We start from the raw sequence: 18,260 nt of genomic DNA on the forward strand, positions 1-18,260 counted from the left end.
TCAAATAAAATTCCACATTTTCCTTTGCAGTTAAGTCCTAACTAAAACGCAAAGCACTTAAGCATAGAGACCATAAAATGTCCTTGTCTTACCTTCCTTAAGAATTTCAATGTAAATGGTTCTTGGATTTTTTATAAAACCACTGGGGACTTATATTGGTTACTTAAAAAAAATACCTTTCCTTACACCTGAAACTAATATAACACTCTATGTTAACTAACTAGAATTTTATTTTAAAATAAAAACTTAAAAAGTCAAAACAAAGAAACTATTTTTCTTGATAATTAGAATGAAATACTGGGTTTAAGAAATGTAAAGCAAATGACTAAATTCTTTCTGTCTTCTTCTACCCTAAACCTCATCTGATCACATTTACCGAATTTCCTATTGAATCTCTTTCTATACCACATAGATAAACTTTATCATGAAAAATAAATTTAGTAGTAAACCTTGATTAACATTTGAGGAAGATTTCAAGTGTACTTTTAAACAAGGAGCCACTGTCTTGATTAGACATGAATCAGCAAATGTTTATCTTTGAGATAAACATTTTAGAGTAGGCTAAAAGTGATCATTTCTTTCTTAAAGTTTCTCACCAAATGACTAAGTCTGACCTGTGCGTAAGTGGAGCAGTGATATTATGGGGAAAATTAGGCTTAAATGGAACAGGATTCTCTCCTAGCTCACAAGTAATCTTTGGAGAGTTCAAGAATCTGTAACATTCTGTTCATGCAATCTTTTGGGAAAGCTTCCTGTCCTCGTTAAGTTTCAACATACTGTTGTCATGCAGAAACAAGTTTTGACTCCCCTGTCACTGGGCAACCAAAGAACGACCATCTGGACTCCTGGTTTGATAAAGATAAAAAAAAAAAAAAAAACAAAAACAAACTTTTAGGGAGCCAGAAAAATCCAGCCAAGTAAAAGAACATAGCTCAAATGGAACTCAGAATTCTCAAAGACACGTTACACTGAAACATTGTCTTATAAACAACTTAGACTTTTCACACACACACTTAAAATTCTGATAGAAAGTTCTGAATGCAACCATTAAGGATGGTGATTTGGGAGCTTGTCCTATTCAGGAAATTGTTTTTAAGTGTGAACGGAGTGCTGTAAGTTGTGACACTAGGAGCACTAGAATCAAGGACAGTCCATGACATATCAGATGGTGTCGTCATCCTAATAATAATGAAAGAGAATTGGGAGATGTTCTTTTGGCTAAATAAATACACAGGAAGATAAAAAGTATCGGTGGTGACATGTGACTCTAGTCATAGGTATACTTCCATGTTACCTCTAAAAATAACACATCCCAATGTTCGCCCTCCCTGTGACCTAATAATTTCTTCCATTATAAATTTTGACCACTTTTCCAAACCTGAAAATGGCCTCAAGAGAAAATCACTGGCCAGTAGATTTATTTGGATCCTACTTGACGTGGTAGGACCAGATCCTTGCCAAATGAGTAATCACAAGGATAATCCCTACAGCATGACCTGTGCATTTTCCAAAAGACATATTTATCTCCACACAGTTGAAATATTGACATTAAATCTCAATATTCCAAGGGAGCAATTAATCCTCAACAAACTTTGAAAAGTGTTGAGTCATTAATTTAGCATTTGGCATCACTGCTATAGAAAACTTAGAGGAATACAGAAGCGATTTTCCAGTCTTCCCCTGAAAAGAATCCATGCAAGAAGGAAGCCAAATTTGTTCAAGAAGGGGATGGGATGAGGTCTTTGTTTTGTGAAGGATGTGGAAGAAGCCTGACCCAGAAAGGGAGTGAATCCTCAGAGACTGACAGAAAAGAGGGATAACAGGACCCAAGGATGCTTGAACTCAGATACCCTCTTGCAGGCCACGACCTGAAGAGAAAACCTCCCACAGAGGACAAGGGGACAGTACTGTCTGAGATCTGAGGGATGATTCTCACAGTCCTGAGGACAATTCTCATTGGCCAAGTTAGCATGGACGAATTGGAAACCGCAGCTGCCCTTTGTGAATAAAGGGTGTAGGCAGAGGTATCTTTGAAGTCTGTACCATACTCCAGTCATCATTGAAACAATTGAGGCAATTAGTTAGAATGATAGTAGATTTCTCATCAGGTACATTTCCTTCCTTGCCATGGAGGCAAGAAGGAAGCGGCCTGGCGTTTTTCTTTTTTCTTCTTTGAAAAAAATGTTCAATTTGAGTAGAGTTGACACACAATGTTACATCAGTTGCAGGTGTACAACATAGTGATTCGACTTGTCTATATGTTATAGTGTGCCCACCATACGTTGTTAACTACCGTCTGTCACCGTATAATGCTATTACAATATCATAGACTGTATTTCTTCTGCTGTGCCTGTTATTCTCATGACTTATTCATTCCTTTAATGGAAACCTTCTCTCCCTCTTCTCTTTATCCATTCCCACCCCCCCCCCATCTTTCTCCCTTCCAGCATCCATCAGATTGTGCTCTGTGTATATAGGTTTGATTCTGCTTTTTGTTTGTTTATTCATCTGTCTTTTAGATTCCACTTATTAGTGAAATCATATGGTATCTGTCTTTCTCAGTCTGACTTATTTCACTTAGTGTAATACCCTCTATGTCTATTTATGTCACAAATGGCATAGTCTCATCCTGTTTTATGGCTGCATAATATGTGTGTGTGTGTATGTGTGTTTGTAACACATCTTCCTCATTCATTCATCTATCAATGGACACTTAGGCTGCTTCAGTATCTTGGCTGTTGTAAATAATGCTGCATATATTTTTTCTTATTACTTTGGGTAGATACCCAAAGAGAACAAAAACAGCAGAACAGTAGAATTATTAGATTATATGGTATTTCTACTTTAATTTTTTGAGGAAGCTCCATACTGTTTCCCACAGTGGCTGTTCCAATTTACGTTCCCTCCAACAATGCACAACTGTTCCTTTTTCTTCACATCCTTGCCAACACTTGTTGTTTCTGTCTATTTGGTGTTAGCCATTATGATAGGTGTGAGGTGATAGCTCACTGTGGTTTGGTTTGCATTTCCCTGATGATTAGGCATGACATTTTCAAGCACTGAATGAAAAGAATGGTCAACCTAGAATTCTATATACAGCAAAAATGTCCTTCAAGAAGGTGGGGAAACTCAATATGTTTTCAGATGAAGGAAAACTACCAGCAGAATTACCCTGAAGAATAACTAAAGAATTTCTTAAAACAGAAGGTAAATGATAAGAGAAGGAATCTTGGGACATTGGAATTTTTAAATTTATTTTTAAATGTTGATTTATTTTATGAGAGAGAGAAAGAGAGCACAAGCATGAGCAGGGGAGGGGCAGAGAGAGAGGGACAGAGAGAATCCCAAGCAGCCTCTACAGTGTCAGCACAGAGACCAACATGAGGCTCAAACCCACAAACCATGAGATCATGATCTGAGCGGAAATCAAGAGCTGGACGCTCCACCATCATCCAGGTGCCCTGGGACATCAGGAATTTTAAAAACAACAGAAGGAGTAAAAATGTGGGTAAATACAATAGATGTATCTTTTCCTCTTGAGGTTTTAACTTATTGGATGGTTGAAACAGAAATTATACCAGTGTCTGATGTGGCTCTCAGTGATGTGTAGAGAACACTTATGACATTTGTATTATAAATGGGGAAGTAAAAGGAGATAAGGGAAATAAGATGTCTCCTATGCTTCACTCAAACTGGTGTAGCCACTCAGAGAATAATAAACACATTCTCAGGTTCCTTAAAACACTAAATATGCAGAGGGTATGATGCAGCAGTTCCAGAGAAATAAAAATTGATGCCCACATAAAAACCTCTACACAAGTGTTCATAGCAAGCAGTCTTACTGACAACAGTCAAAACAGAATCATCAAAACGACCTCACAACAGGTGACCAATGACACACTCTATGGTACCTCTGTACCGGGGAATACTACTTAACGGTAAAAGGAATGGAGAACTGATACGTGCAACAGCTTGTCTGGATCTCAAGGGCATTTTGTGCTGAGTCCAAAACTAAAAGGCAATCATAAAATATCAGATGTTGCATATTTCAGTTTATGTAACATTCTCAGAATGACAAAATTCTAGATATGGAGAAATCAGTTAGTAGTTGCCAGGGGTCAAGGCTTGTGGTAAGAGCAGGAAAGGGGTGAAGTGTGACTTTGAAGCTGTCACACAAGAGGGAACTTTGTGATCAAATAGTTGTGTATCTTTACCGAGGTGGTGGTAACACAGATCTGCATGTGACATGGGGGAACAGAACTACGCACTCCTTGTGCCAGTATCTACCCCTGGGTTTTACACTTTATGCCAGTTCCTTAAAATGCATCCATCAGAAGAAATTATACCCTCTCTGTACTATCCTTGCATCTTCCTGTGAATCTATAATAATTTCAAAATTAAAATTTATTTTTAAATGTTTATTTATTGGGCAGGGGGAATGAGCAAGAGAAGGACAGAGTGGGTGGGGGGGCGGGGGGAAGAGAGAGAATCCCAAGCAGACTCCGTGCCCAGCACAGAGCCTGACCTGGGGCTCGGTCTCACAACAGCAAGATCACGACCTGAGCTGATATCAAGAGATAGACACTTAACCAACTGAGCCACCCAGGTTCCCCCAAAATAAAACTTTATAAAAGAATCCAGATAGATAACTGGGAGAAGATGGCAGCATAGGAGGATGCTGGGCTCACCGCATCCTGCTGATCACTTAGATTCCACCCACATCTGCCTAAATAACCCAGAAAACCGCCAGAAGACTAGCAGACGGACTCTGAGGAGCCAAACGTGGACGAGAGGCCCACAAAGGAGGGTAGGAAGGGCAGAGAGGCGGTGCATGCTACACGGACTGGCAGGAGGGAGCTGGGAGGTGGAGGGGCAGCCCACCTGGCAAGGCAGAGCCCCCCGAGTCTGACTCGCAAAAGCGGGGGGGCCGGACAGAGTGAGTTCTGACAGCCAGCGGGACTTAACATCTGGAACGTTGTAAGTCAACAGCTCTGCTCAGAGAGCGGGAGGGCGAGAGGACACCAGGAGGGAGAGTTGTTGAGCCCCGGAAGACAGAGTTCAGCTCACAGGGAACAAAGGCGCTGGGACGCGCCATCTCCCTGGCCCATCCCCCAGCCGAAATCCCAAAGGGAACCAGTTCCCGTCACTGAACTTGCTTGCATCACGCCAGTGCCCAATGCTGTGCTTCTGTGGATCCATCCCTCCAACAGGTCTGCCTGCCTCCCTCCTGGTGACACAGGGCCCCTCCTGCAGGGGACCACTGAAGGCAAGGAGAGCTGAGCCTGCCCCTCTCGCCCCTGTGCACCTTGCAGATCAACCCCCGCTAATATGCCAGATCCCATAGAAGCAGCACCACAAGCCTGGCAGTGTGCAAGCAGCCCACACAGGGGCCACACCACTCCACAGTGAGTCCTGTCCCTGGGAGAGGGGAAGATAAGGTACACACCAGTCTGACTATGGACCCAGCAGTGGGCTGGGGACAGACATCGGGTCTGACTGTGGCCCCACCCACCAACACAAGTTACTCCAGACAGCACAGAGGAGGAGCCCTGCAGTTCCATGCCACTCCAGGGACTATCCAAAATGACGAAACAGAAGAATTCTCCTCAGAAGAAACTCAAGGTAGCAACAGCTAAAGAATTGATCAAAAACGATTTAAGCAATATAATGGAACAAGAATTTAAAATAATAGTCATAAAATTAATCACTGGGCTTTAAAAAAGCATAGAGAACAGCAGAGAATCTATTGCTATAGAGATCAAGGAACTAAAAAATAGTTATGAGGAGCTAAAAATGCTATAAATGAGGTGCAAAATAAAATGGAGGCGGCCACAGCACAGATTGAAGAGGCAGAGGAGAGAATAGGTGAATTAGAAGATAAAATTATGGAAAAAGAGGAAGCTGAGAAAAAGAGAGATAAAAAAATTCAGGAGTATGAGGGGAGAATTAGAGAACTAAGTGATGCAATCAGACAGAACAATATCTGTATCATAGGACTTCCTGAAGAGGAGGAGAAAGAAAGGGGCTGAAGGTGTACTTGAACAAATCATAGCTGAGAATTTCCCTGATCTGGGGAAGGAAAAAGGCATTGAAATCCAAGAGGCACAGAGAACTCCCTTCAGACGTAACTTGAATCGATCTTTTGCACAACATATCATAGTGAAACTGTCAAAATACAAGGATAAAGAGAAAATTCTGAAAGCAGTAGGGATAAACACACCCTAACATATAAAGGGAGACTGGTAAGACTAGTGGCAGACCTATCTATTGAAACTTGGCAGGCCAGAAAGGAATGGCAGGAGATCTTCAATGTGATGAACAGAAAAAATATGCAGCCGAGAATCCTTTATCCAGCAAGTCTGTCATTCAGAATAGAAGGAGAGATAAAGGTCTTCCCAAACAAATGAAAAATGAAGGAATTCATCACCACTAAACCAGCCCTACAAGAGATCCTAAGGGGGATTCTGTGAGCGAAATGTTGCAAGGACCACAAAGTACCATAGACATCACTACAAGCATGAAACGTACAGACATCACAATGACTCTAAACCTGTATTGTTGCATAATAACACTGAATTTAAATGCACTAAATGCTCCAACCAAAAGACATAGGGTATCAGAATGGATAAAAAAACAAGACCCATCTATTTGCTGTCTACAAGAGACTCATTTTAGACCTGGGGACACCTTCAGATTGAGAGTGAGGGGATGGAGAACTATCTATCATGCTACTGGAAGTCAAAAGAAAGCTGGAGTAGCCATACTTATATCAGACAAACTAGACTTTACATTAAAGGCTGAAACAAGAGATGAAGAAGGGCATTATATAATAATTTCAAGGTCTACCCATCAGGAAGAGCTAACAATTATAAATGTCTATGCACTGAATATGGAAGCCCCCAAATATATAAAACAATTAATCACAGACATAAGCAACCTTATTGATAGGAATGTGGTAATTGCAGGGCATTTTAATACTCCACTTACAACAATGGATAAATTATCTAGACACGGGATCAATAAAGAAACAAGGGCCCTGAATGATACATTGTATCAGATGGACTTGACAGATATATTTAGAACTCTGTATCCCAAAGCAACAGAATATACTTTCTTCTCGAATGCACATGGAACATTCTCCAAGATAGATCATATACTGGGTCACAAAACAGCCCTTCATAAGTATACAAGAATTAATATCATACCATGAACACTTTAAGACCACAATGCTATGAAACTTGAAATCAACCATAGGAAAAAGTCTGGAAGACCTCCAAAAGCATGGAGGATAAAGAACACCCTACTAAAGAATGAATGAGTCAACTAGGCAATTAGAGAAGAAATTTAAAAACATATGGAAACATATGAAAATGAAAATACAACAATCCAAACACTTTGGAATGCAGAGAAGGCAGTCCTGAGAGGAAAATCCATTGCAATCTAGGCCTATCTGAAGAAACAAGAAAAATCCCAAATACAAAATCTAATAGCACACCTAAAGGAACTAGAAGAAGAACAGCAAAGTCACCCCAAACCCAGCAGAAGAAGAGAAATAATAAATATCAGAGCAGAAATAAACAATATAGAATTTTAAAAAACTGTAGAGCAGATCAATGAAACCAAGAGTTGGTTTTTTGAAAAAATAAACAAAATTGATAAACCTCTAGCCAGGCTTCTCAAAAAGAAAAAGGAGATGACCCAAATAGATAAAATCTTGAATGAAAATGGAATTATTATAACCAAATCCCTCAGAAATACAAGCAATTATATGCCAACAAACTGGACAATGTGGAAGAAATGGACAAATTCCTAAGCACCCACACACTTCCAAAACTCAAACAGGAAGAAATAGAAAACTTGAACAGACCCATAACCAGCAAAGAAATTGAATCACTTATCAAAAATCTCCCAACAAATAAGAATCCAGGACCAAATGGCTTCCTAGGAGAATTCTACCAGACATTTAAAGCAGAGATAATACCTATCCTTCTCAAGCTATTCCAAAAAATAGAAAGGGAAGGGAAACTTCCAGACTCATTCTATGAAGCCAGCATTAGTTTGATTCCTAAACAAGACAGAGACCCAGCAAAAAAAAGAGAACGACAGGTCAATATCCCTGATGAATATGGATGCAAAAATTCTCAATAAGACACTAGCAAATCGAATTCAACGGCATATAAAAAGAATTATTCACCATGATCAAGTGGGATTCATTCTTGGGATGCAGCGCTGGTTCAACGTTTGCAAATCAATCAATGTGATACATCACATTACTAAAAGAAAAGAACAGAACCCTATGATCCTGTCAATCAATGCAGAAAAAGCATTTGACAAAATTCAGCATCCTTTCTTAATTAAAACCCTCGAGAAAGTTGGGATAGAAGGAACATACTTAAACATCATAAAAACCATTTATGAAAAGCCCACGACTAATATCATCCTCACTGGAGAAAAACTGAGAGCTTTCTCCCTGAGATCAGGAACATGACAGGGATGTCCACTCTTGCTGCTGTTGTTTAACATAGTGTTGGAAGTGCTAGCATCATCAATTAGACAAGAAAAGGAAATCAAAGGAATCAAAATTGGCAAAGATGAAGTCAAGCTTTCACTTTTTTCAGATGACATGATATTATATATGGAAAACCCAACAGACTCCACCAAAAGTCTTCTAGAACTGATACATGAATTCAGCAAAGTCGCAGGATACAAAATCAATGTACAGAAATCAGTTGCATTCTTATACACTAATAATGAAGCAGTAGAAAGACAAATAAAGAAACTGATCCCATTCCCAATTGCACCAAGAGTCATAAAATACCTAGGAATAAACCTAACCAAAGAGGTAAAAGATCTGTATGCTGAAAACTATAGAAAGCTTATGAAGGAAATTGAAGAAGATATAAAGAAATGGAAAAACATTCCGTGCTCATGGGTTGGAAGAATAAATATTGTTAAAATGTCAATACTACCCAAAGCTATCTACACATTCAATGCAATCCCAATCAAAATTGCACCAGCATTCTTCTCAAAGAACAAGCAATCCTAAAATTTGTATGGAACCACAAAAGACCCCAAATAGCCAAAGTAATTTTGAAGAAGATCAAAGAGGGAGACATCACAATCCCAGACTTTAACCTCTACTACAAAGCTATAATCATCAAGACAGCATGGTATTGGCACAAAAACTGACACATAGACCAATGGACTAGAATAGAGACTCGAGAATTAAACCCACAAAAGTATGGCCAACTGATCTTTGACAAAGCAGGAAAGAACATCCAATGGAAAAAAGAGTCTCTTTAACAAATGGTGCTGGGAGAACTGGACAGCAACATGCACAAGATTGAAACTAGACCACTTTCTTACACCATTCACAAAAATACATTCAAAATGGATAAAGGACCTGAATGTGAGACAGGAAACCATCCAAACCCTAGAGGAGAAAGCAGGGAAAGACCTCTCTGACCTCAGCCGCAGCAATTTCTTACTTAACACATCCCCAAAGACAAGGGAATTAAAAGCAAAAATGAACTATTGGGACCTCATGAAGATAAAATCTTCCGCACTGCAAAGGAAACAATCAATAAAACTAAAAGGCAACCAACAGAATGGGAAAAGATATTTGCAAATGACATATTGGACACAGGGCTAGTATCCAAAATCTATAAAGAACACACCAAACTCCACACCCAAAAAACAATCCAGTGAAGAAATGGGCAGAAGACATGAATAGACACTTCTCTAAAGAAGATATCCGGATGGCCAACAGGCACATGAAAAGATGCTCAACGTCGCTCCTCATCAGGGAAATACAAATCAAAACCACACTCAGATACCACCTCACCCCAGTCAGAGTGGCTAAAATGAACAAATCAGGAGACTATAGATGCTAGAGAGGATGTGGAGAAACGGAAACCCTCTTGCACTGCTGGTGAGAATGCAAACTGGTGCAGCCACTCTGGAAAACAGTGTGGAGGTTCCTCAAAAAATTAAAAATAGACCTACCCTATGACCCAGCAATAGCACTGCTAGGAATTTACCCAAGGGATACAGGAGTGCTGATGCATAGGGGCACTTGTACCCCAATGTTTATAGCAGCACTCTCAACAATAGCCAAATTATGGAAAGAGCCTAAATGTCCATCAACTGATGAATGGATAAGAAATTGTGGTTTATATACACAATGGAATGCTACCTGGCAATGAGAAAGAATGAAATATGGCCCTTTGTAGCAACGTGGATGGAACTGGAGAGTGTGATGCTAAGTGAAATAAGTCATACAGAGAAAGACAGATACCATATGGTTTCACTCTTATGTGAATCCTGAGAGACTTAACAGAAGACCATGGGGGAGGGAAAAGGGAAAAAAAAGTTAGGGAGGGAGCCAAAGCATAAGAGACTCTTAAATACTGAGAACAAACTGAGGGTTGATGGGGGGTGGGAGGGAGGAGAGGGTGGGTGGTCAGCATTGGGAAGGGCACCTGTTGGGATGAGCACTGGGTGTTGTATGGAAACCACTTTGACAATAAATTTCATATTTAAAAAAATAAAAATAAATAAATAATAAAAATAGAAAGAATCCAGAAAGCGGGCTCACTGTGGCACCTTGTTGAACTTTACGTCAGAGTAGGAAGGCACACATGGCCACTGTTCTGTCAGCTGTTGATTCTTCGTACATACATTAGTATCTTTCCCAATGATCCGACTTCTCCCTGGACTCCTTCTTTGCACGTTTTGCCTTCCTTTTTTGCTGCTTCAACTCCTGTGAATAAAAGTTTTCTCCCCCCTAACTTTTAATCCTTTTTAGAAGATGAACATTCTGCTCATTTCTCTCTTGCAGCATAGAACATGTAATTTCTAGTGTTTGAGTTAATACAGAACAGTTTGGACCAATATCCCAGTACTAAGTATTACTGGTTCCCTTTTAATAGTGCCTCCATAAAACCATTCAAAAGGAACAGTATCATTTAAATAGACTTGAATAGCATAAAAATGTTTAACATTAAATTTTCTGATTGTCTCTTCTTTATATACATGTTAATTAACCACTCATAATTAATACACATGTGTATATATATACAAGTTAATTCAAATTAATGTGGCATGTAGTTCATTAACATTGAAGAAATATAAAGTAAACATGTTATCCAAATAATTATGCTAATCAAAAATTTACCTTCTTTGAGGGGTGCCTGGGTGGCTCAGTTGGGTAAGCGTCCAACTTCTGCTCAGGTCATGATCTCATGATTCATGGGTTCAAGCCCCATGCTGGGCTCTGTGGTGACAGCTCAGAGCCCGGACCCTGCTTCGGGTTCTGTGTCTCCTTCTTTCTCTGCCCTGCTCTCACTTGCACCCTCTCTCTGTCTCTCAAAAATGAATAAACATTAGAAAACAATTTTTTTTAAATATTACCTTCTTTAAAAGATACACTTAGCACACTAGCATCCATGACAAATGCCAAAGGAAGAAAGTAAGATATAAATTATTAGTGACACACCTGGGTGGCTCAATCGGTTGAACATCCAACTTTGGCTCAGTCATGATCATGGGTTTAAGCCCGCATTGGGCTCTGTGCTGCCACCTCAGAGCCTGGAACCTACTTTGGATTCTGTGTGTCCTTCTCTCTCTGCCCCTCCCTGACTCATGCTCTCTCCCTCTCAAAAATAAATAAATGTTAAAAAAAATGGGGGGGGGTGGCGCCTGGGTGGCTCAGTCAGTTAAGCGTCCGACTTTGGCTCAGGTCATGATCTCGTGGCTTGAGTTTGAGCCCCACGTAGGGCTCTGTGCTGACAGCTCAGAGCCTGGAGCCTGCTTTTGCTTCTGTCTCCCTGTCTCTGCTCCTCCCCTGTTTACTCTCTGTCTCTCCCTCTCTCTCAAAAATAAAGAAATATTAAAAATTTTTTTCTTTAAGTAAAAATAAAAGATTTTAAAGATATAACTCTAACATGTCAAAATACTACTTCATGAAAACCAAGTCCGCAATTAATTCTTTCTCTAAATTTTTTTTTAATTTTTTTTAACGTTTTTTAAATTTATTTTTGAGACAGAGAGAGACAGAGCATGAACAGGGGAGGGTCAGCGAGAGGGAGACACAGAATCCGAAACAGGCTCCAGGCTCTGAGCTGTCAGCACAGAGCCCGATGTGGGGCTCGAACCCACGGACCGCGAGATCATGACCCGAGCCGAAGTCAGCCGCTTAACCGACTGAGCCACCCAGGCGCCCCTTTATTCAACCCTCTAACAAAGACAAAGTCAAATTCTCTAAAACTTAAAGCTCCAAAATCAAAGCCCTCCTAATCTCTCTTATATGGCATTGTGTTTTTAGTTGCCAAAGTTCCCTGGAAATACGACTTTTGTGGGGGACATTGCTGGATGCACGAACAGGAATCCGCACATCACTGACCATAGCTACACATTGAGTGGTGATGGCAAGTTTTCATGCAGTCACCTCAAAACACTCTTCATCCTTTTTACGTTTTTTCCACAACTGTTTTTGTCATAAAAGATAAATGGGATTAATTTAAAATTTTTGGAATGATGTATTGCCTCTAGGATTGCTTTGGAAATCCCTTTGCCCCCAAATATTGAAGGCAATTTGAAGGTAATTGTAGGTAATTTGACTAATGTGAAATATTATGAGGTTAAAGGGAAAAAAAATAACAAAAACCTTGAAAATATATCTTACCTGAATGGGTACGAATCTTTCAACAATGATAATAGAGTTAAGTAATTATGAAAATGGATACAGTCATAAAGCAAAAATGCAGGAGAATGGGAAACCACACACCATCTTAATAAAAACAAATGAAGACAGATTGGAGCACAATACTCCATGGAAATTTATTTTGTTAATCAGTACATTGAAAAGAATATACGTCTGTCAAAAAAGAGAGGTGAATTAAACACAAGAAAATTGTAGTGGTGCCTGGCTAGCCCAGAAGAGCAGGCAACTCTTGATCTCAGGGTCATGAGTTCCAGCCCCACGTTGGGTATAGAGATTGCATAATCAATTAATTAATTAAAAATATAAAAATAGGAAAATTATATCCACAATATGTAAAAAAAAAAGCCAACAATGGTGCTTTATAGCATAAAAGTACATCCATATTTTCTATTTCAGACTCCCCAACCAAAAGAAAAGAAAATAGGCTGGAATCTAAATAGCATATTCACTGGAAGTTTAAATTCACAGTTTGCTGTGTCCAAGAAAAATACTGGAGATACCATGTGTGGGAATCTGTCTGTTTTTTTTAATGTCTGTTTATTTTTTGAGAGAGAGGGGGAAACAGAGTGTGAGCGGGGGAGGGGCAGAGAGAGAGGGAGACACAGAGTACAAAGCAGGCTCCAGGCTCTGAGCTGTCAGCACAGAGCCCAACCCAGGGCTCGAACTCATGGAGCATGAGATCATGACTTGAGCTGAAGTCAGATGCTTAACCGACTGAGCTACCCAGGTGCCCTGGGTATCTGTTTCTACATTCAAATCACCCAGTACCTTGTTATCTGATTAATGAAGAAAAGAAATACAGGTAATCAAAAAGCCAGTATAATTTCTGTGACCTTTATACCAACAATACCCACCAGAGTAATAGTTTTTCCCTATATAGTGAGTTTTGTGACCAAATCCCAGGTCACTTGTCTTTCATAGATCTTGTAGGTAAGTATTAAAACTTTATTTGTTCATACAGAAAATATTCTGAGGTTCAAAATACATCTATAAGGAATTCTATTTTGGTTCTACATACTAAGCCAAATTTGTCATTTTGAGAGGAGTATCTAACTTGGGAATTTTCTGGTTCAAACTATTCTGTGTTTATTTAATTTTTACTGGTCTGTGCAAGAGCTCTCTAAGAGCTCTGGAAACATCTGTATTCACACTTACCACTGCTGTGAGCATAGGGGAGATGAGATATGGAGACATGGTTCCCTTTGAATCTTCTCCCTTCCGCCCTCCCTGTCCCCCTTTCTCTATTTAGGAACAAGGAGGGGTTGATGGCTAGAGGGACAGCATAGAAACAGATCTGAGTCAAGAGGAGAATCTCTGAGGATAATATTTTCAAATTCATATGCATGTGTATGGATAATCTCCTTGATTCTCTCTCCACATCAGGAAACCCTATAGACAGAATCTTTTTCTTTTTAAGTTATTATTTTAATTCCAGTTAGTTAACATGCATTGTTAATTTGCTTTAGGTATACTGGAACTTCAAGCCTTCCACTAAGTTCTAGACAGAGGGTGTCTACCACTGAGGGAGAGCTAGGACTGCCTAGAGACCACCCCCCACCACCTCGAGGTACAAGTACAGGGGGCCGTGGAAGCCTGGGGTAGGACATAAGAACTAGGGACCAAACTTGAAGGCCATTGATCTCAAGCTCTGTTCATCAATTCTGAATACAACATTTAAAGAGATTTTATGTAAGGGCACCTGGGTGGCTCAGTCGGTTGAATGCCCAACTCTTGATTTTGACTCAGGTCATGATCTCTGGGCTGTGGGATCAAGCCCTGACTTGTGCTCCATGGTGAGCATGGGGCCTGCTTGGGATTCTCTCTGTCTCTCTGTCTGTCTCTCTCTGTCTCTCTCTTCCTCTGTCCCTCTATCCTGCTTGCACTCTCTCTCTCTCTAAAATTAAATAAATAAATAAATAAATATTTTTAAAAACAATTTTAAAAATAGGTTGTAAACACTAGTCATTTTCCCTGAAAATCCCATACCTCTATCAAAAGAAGTAACTGAAAAATGTACTGAAATATTGGTTATTTACAGCATATGCTGAATATAGAGATGATATCATTAAAATATTATTTAATTTCAAATTATTTCTGTAATACATAAAGTTCTTTTAACTAACATAAAAGGTACACTTTTAAAATAAATAAAAGGTACGCTTTTATAGATGTCTTTTTTTTAATGTTCATTTTATTTTTGAGAGAGAGAGAGAGAGAACACGAGCAGGAGAGGGGCAGAGAGAAAGGAGAGAGGGAGGCATAGAATCCAAAGGAGGCTCCAGGCTCCCAGCTGTCAGAGCCCAACGCAGGGCTCTAACCCACGAACCATGAGATCATGGCCTGAGCTGAAGTTGGATACTTAACCAACCGAGCCACCCAGGTGTCCCAACGTTACAATAAGTTTTAAGAAGACGGATGACTAACAAATTTTCAGTTTAGTAAAAGGAGATTTTGAAAATAATAGACTCCAAAAATAATACATTTATAAATCTGGTTCATCTAGAGCGTCAGAAGAGTTTTGAACATAGGAATCTTTTTCTACAAAGTTACAAAGTCACTTATTCTAGAATAGAAATATCTGTGAAACAATTATTTATCATTTATTTTTATATTTATTTACATAATTATATTTATTCACACTTGCTGGTGTACAACTAGGAAATGGTCAAGCTGCTAAAGTTATCAGCTACCTGTAAGGATGTTAAAATGATATTCTTAACTGACACTTCCACCCAAAAACAACTATATTCTCTTCAGAAAACCAAGGATGAATATCTTCAATAGTGGTATACAAGGCTTTGGCACATATCTGTCATTTTCCCATATTATATATCCTCGTAATAGTTTACTTTTTTATATCATGTGAAAGGATAATGAATTCCATAAAGAAGTAATGATTAACATCAGCAGAAGCAATAATGAAAGAGAATGGATGTGAATCTACAGGAATTCTGCCTACAGTGTCTCTCTTCCCTTCTGTTCACTTTCACAAACTCAAACGCAACCACTTTTGTAATCACCCCCTTTCCCCTCTTCACACATAATTGCTCCTTCTCTTATATTCCCTGATCTGTTAGTTTGTACATGTAATTTAGCATTAGATTACTAAATTGTAATAATTTACTTACATCTCTGGCTTGTCTAACTAAAAGTGGGTATTAAGCAACCCACTCCTGAACAAGCAATGAGTGAAGGAAGAAATCAAAAGAGAATCAAAAAACATTTCAAAACAAATGAAAGTGGGAAGACTACACATCAGAAGCTAAGGTATGCTTCAAAAGCAGCTCTGAGAGGGAGGTTTATGCAGATAAAGACATTAAGAAAATAGATCTCAAATAACCAACGTAACTTCATACCTCAAGGAATTAGCAAAAGAACAGACCAAACTCAAAGTTAACAGAATGAGAGAAATAAGAAAGATCAGAAAAGAAGTAAATGGACACCAGAAAGACAATAGAAAAGACCAACAAAACTAAGAGCTAGCTTCTCAAAAAGATAAACAAAATAGGCCAGTCTTTAACTAGACTAAGAAAAAATAAGGAAGACTCATAAATAACAAATGAAAGAGGAGACATTGCAACTGATATCACAGATATTCAAAGGATCATAACAGACTAATATACAGTTGTGCTCCAACATTTGGATAGCCTAGAAGAAATGGCCAAGACCTAATCATGAAGAAATAGAAAATATAAACAGATCAACAGTGAACAAGGAGGTTGAATCATTAATCCAAAATCCCACAATAGAAGAAAACCCAGAACTGGATGATTTCATTGGTAAATTTACTGGAACATTTAAAGAACAATTAATGAAAATCCTTCTCAAACACTTCCAAAAAGTTGAAGAGGAATAAACATTCCCAAACTCATTTTGTGAGGCCAATGTTACTCTGATGCCAAAGCCAGTTAAGGACTACAAGAAAGGAAAACAAACCAATATCCCTGATGAAGAGATAGAAGCAAAAACTCTCTACAAAATTTTAGCAAACGGCATTCAGCAGCTTGTTAAAGGGATGAAACACTCTCAGGAGGGACTTATCCCTGGGATTCAAGGATGGTTCAATATATGCAAATCAATAAATGTGATACACTTCATTAGTAAATGAAGGATAATCATACGATCATCTCAATAGAAGGAGAGAAAACCAAAAAAAGAAAAGGAAAATTGTCTGTAGATGATATGATTGTATATGTAGAAAACCATAAAGACTTCACCAAAAACCTCTTAGGTCTAAAGACCAATTCAGTAAAGTTGCAGGATACAAAATCAACATACTGAGATCAGTTGCATTTTTATACACTAGCAACAGAATATTCTGAAGAAGAGTTAAAGAAAACCATCTTGCTCACAATAGCATCAAAAACAATACAATATTTAGGAATAAATATAACCAAAGAGATGAAAGAATTGTACATTGAAAACTAGGCTTTGATGAAGGAAATCTAAAGTGACACAAACACAGGGAAAGATATACTGTATTCATGGATAGGAAGAATTTATATTGTTAAAATGTCACTACTACCCAAAGCCATCTATAGATTCATTTATGGGTTTTGATAATCCCTATCAAAACTACCATGTCATTTCTCATAGAACTAGAAAAAATAATCCTAAAATGTGCATAGAGTCACAAAAGACTCTGACTAGCCAAAGCGATCCCGAGAAAGAACAAAGCTGGAGGCATCAGACTTCCTGACTTTAACATATACTACAAAGCTTTAGCGTGCTCGCTTCGGCAGCATGTACACTAAAATTGGAATGATACAGAACAGATTAGCATGGGATGATATGCAAATTCATGACGTGTTCTATACTACAAAGCTATAGGCATGAAAACAATGTGGTACAGGCATAAAAATAAACACGAGGGCCAATAGAACAGAATTGAGAGCCCAGAAACAAACCCCCACATATATGACCAACTAATATTTGACACAGGAACCAAGAATATACAACAAGGAAAGGATAGCCTCTCAACAAATGGTTCTGGGAAAACTGAAGAACTACATGCAGAAAAATGAAATGAGACCCCACCCTCGTTATCTGATCACCCCTGATGTCTGATCAAATTCCTTCTCTACCATGCTCCAGGTGATGTCTCATTACTCTGGCCTGCCTGCAGCAGGAATCTGCGAGTCCTTTTAGCCAGAATCCTCCCACCCCCATATCACTGTTGTTTCTTCTTCATATTTTTAAAAAATGTTTTTAAAATGTTTTTAATGTTTATTTATTTTTGAGAGAGACAGAGACAGAGTGTGAGTGGGGAATGGGCAGAGAGAGAGGGGGACACAGAATCTGAAGTAGGCTCCAGGCTCTGAGCTGTCAGAGCCCCTCCAACCCAGGAGCCCCTCTTCTTAATTTTCTGTCCACTAAGCTCCAACCTGTTTCTTGGCTATCCAGCTCGACTTGTCCCTGCTGTATTCAAAATTGAGCCCACTTCTGAACTAAGTCTCTTCTCCCCTATTGCAATAGCTGCTGAATAAAATCTGCTTTTACAACTGAAACTAATATCCAGCCTTGACTTTCTTTAATG

The 18,260-nt window shown here is 39.0% G+C and overlaps 1 pseudogene; it reads left to right on the forward strand.

Moving 5' to 3' along the window:
- Positions 1 to 17,450: 17,450 nt before the first annotated feature.
- LOC122238257 lies at positions 17,451 to 17,545 on the forward strand (annotated as a pseudogene).
- The last annotated feature ends 715 nt before the right edge of the window (positions 17,546 to 18,260 follow it).

Source organism: Panthera tigris, chromosome B1 (assembly GCF_018350195.1).
Source record: "Panthera tigris isolate Pti1 chromosome B1, P.tigris_Pti1_mat1.1, whole genome shotgun sequence".
NCBI lineage: Eukaryota > Metazoa > Chordata > Mammalia > Carnivora > Felidae > Panthera > Panthera tigris.